Raw genomic sequence first — 3355 nt, 5'->3', positions numbered from 1 at the left:
CTCTTTTCAGCACAAAAACCCACAATATTGACATAAGGCTCATATACGTTATGATTAAGTGCTTTGTAATTACCACATGCTTTTTTTTTTTTCTAATACCTCCACCAGATTAATGCACCCCTTTGTGTCACCCCTTGATAAAAGACAATCTATTTTTCTCTATATCCTTCCAGATAAACCACAGACTCCAGGCCTTCAAAGCACTCTATGATCTAGTCTCGAAGTATCTCTCCTGTCTAGTCTTTTTCTAATCTCTCATTCATGCTGTCCATTCACCCCAAAAAGACTATTCCTTGTTTCTGGTATAACTAAAATATTTTCATCCCTCCTCATTCATTTATTCAATCATCATGTATTGGCTCCTTTTTTATATGCCAGGTACTGTGATCTGTAAGTACCTGAGATTTAAAGTTGAGCAAAACACGAACCTTGTCTTCAGAAAGCTCACTGTAACTATAGAAGAAACATATGTTATAAATAATTATAATTCTACACGAACCATGTTGTAGATGAAGTATAAAGAAATTTCTAGACCAGCTGACCATATGGAGGATTTTGGAAAACTTCCCCAGGAATGTAATATTTAAGCTGGGACTTAAAAGATAAGTGTTTGTCAGATGGAGGCAGACAATGCATATAAGGGCCCAGCAACAGGAAGATATGCAGTAGCGTGTTTAGGAAAATACGAGTTTGACAAAAGCTTCCTTAATCAAGGCTCATTAAAACAACATTCAAGATTAAATGATGCACTTCATTCTCTGTGTAAACATACTGGCTGATGGATTGTTGTGTTTAGCTGCCTTGGAGTTGCTCCCAACTCATCGCGAACCGAGGCACAACTGAAGGAAACACTGTCCAGTCCTGTGCTATCCCTATGATTGGATCATTGTGATCCATAGAGTTTCACTGGCTGACTTTAGGAAACAGACTGCCAGGATTTTCTCCCTCATCCATCTTAGTCTAACTGATGCATTAAAAAAACAAACCAAACCAGTTGCCATTGAGTCGATTTCGACTCACGGCGACCCTATAGGACAGAGTAGAGCTGCCCCATAGGGTTTCCACGGAGTGACTGGTAGATTCTTGCTGCCAGCCTTTTGGTTAGCAGCCAAGCTCTTAACCACTGCACACCAGGGCTCCAGCTGATGGATAAAAAAAAAAAAAAAAAAAAAAAAAGCTGCCCCATAGGGTTTCCACGGAGTGACTGGTAGATTCTTGCTGCCAGCCTTTTGGTTAGCAGCCAAGCTCTTAACCACTGCACACCAGGGCTCCAGCTGATGGATAGGACATGCTAAATGCTTGTGTTGAATATGCTACTCTCCTGATCATCCATGGAATTCAATCACCACTAGCTGAGTTTTACATTTAAGTAGGAGTCAGTGGTTTTGTTTTGCTTTTCCTCAATCAGTTGTACTTGTTATTATAATTATGCAATTTAATTAAATATTATGTAAATTAAGGTTTCTCACCCTCAGCACTACTGGCATGTTGGACCAGACAATTCTTTGTTGTCCGAGATTGTTCTGTACATTGTAGAATTTTAGCGGCATCCCTGTCCTCTATCCACAAGATACCAGGAGCACTCTCTCCCAAGCTGTGATAACTAAGAGTGTCTCCAGATATTGTCAAATGTCCCCTGGGGGACAAAATCACCACTAGTAGAATTGAGCCAGATTATGAAGGGCCTTGTACATGGACTTTACTTTTTTGGTAGGCAGCTAGAAACTGTTGAATGTTTTTTACTAGTAGATAATATATGAGGCAATACATTTCAGACGAGAAATTAGAGGGGGCAAGTCTGCAGAGAGGGAGACCTGTTAAGAGGCCATTGCCATGGAGCAAGCAGAAGTAACAAGGGTTTTAATGAATATGGTGACTGTGAAGGTTAAGAGATAGATTGAAGACAGATTTTGGAGGCAAACAGATGTCATTCATGCCCCTCCACTCTCTGTTCCTCCCCATGTTATTAAATCCAATGCAACGTCAAAGTTCAGCTCAAATCCCATGTCCCTAAATCAAGTCACCCAAAATTACATGTTCTCACCTGAACCCCGTAACTCATTACTTGAGTTTCTCTTAGGGCACTGTGATGTTTTTAATTCAATGCCTAGATTATAAACTAGATTTTAATTCCAAATTACAGAATTCTTAGGTATAGGACCATAATTTACTCACATTGGCTTTTCACTCATTACCTAATATTACACTTCCCATATAGCAGATAATGAATGCCATTAATTGAATGAATTATGGAACTCCAGCCTAAATTCTCCAATAACTGTCCCTTGAATTCTCCCAGCCGTAACCACTGGGGACGGAGGAGAGTCTAAGATCAATGTAACCAGGACTACATTCTTCATAAATGTTTCCCACAGTTACTATCTATTCACATCACTAGAGAAAGTTCATATTCCTTAATCTTATAGCTTTTCTTATAAACTGATTCTTGCAGAAACTCAGCAAAATAATACCAACACTACCCCCCTTTAAAAAAATAAAAAACATACACACAAATAACTGGGGGCTAGATGGTATCAAACTAGTGAAAAAAGGATATCAAACTATGATAAAAAAATGATAAGCAAGATATACTTGAGCGTTAAACAAAAAACACTCATCTGGGTTTTTCACAAGATAAATCTTTTTCCTGCCCACATAAACCACCAAGGCCATTACTGACTATACTCCCTAAACCATATTCTGCTTCAGTAGCTCATAGTAATCCCATTAGTTTCTACCCACAAGTCACAGGAAATATTAATGGTGAACAAAGCTTCAATTACATATTAGGAAACGAGGTACTTTAGAGATATATCTTTAGTGACAGAGGCTGGGACAAATGTGACAAATCAAACTGACCTTGGTTTGGAGGTTTAGGATCATGATTTCACAGGATATGTTAGTTAATTGGCCTAATAACATTTTTAGTGCCTGTGTTCTACCTCCTGGATCACTGCATAGTGCCCGAGGTCTTAAAGCTTACAAGTCACTCGAGGCACAGCAATTGGTCTCTATTCACCTGAAGCAACAGAGGAAGAAGGAGAGTTAGGAATAGGAAGAGGGTATGGAATGTGTGGCTAATTGCCTCCATGAATAACTGCCTCCTTTGCCTTTTTTTTTTTTGCCATGAGACCAGAAGAACTAGATGGTACTTGACTACCATTACTGAATATTTTGATCCAAGATTCTATAGAAGAATCCTGACCAAGGGGGGACAATGTAGAACAGAATTTCAAATATTCATGGACTCCAGTCTTTCTGGAGCCATTGGAGGCTGGATGAACCTCTGAAATCACTGCCTTGAGACAAATCTTTAAGCCTTAAACCAAAAATATCCCCTGAAGTTTTCTTAAAA

This window comes from Elephas maximus, chromosome 18 (assembly GCF_024166365.1).
Source record: "Elephas maximus indicus isolate mEleMax1 chromosome 18, mEleMax1 primary haplotype, whole genome shotgun sequence".
NCBI classification, from domain to species: domain Eukaryota; kingdom Metazoa; phylum Chordata; class Mammalia; order Proboscidea; family Elephantidae; genus Elephas; species Elephas maximus.
Note: the sequence above shows the minus strand (reverse complement) of the source record.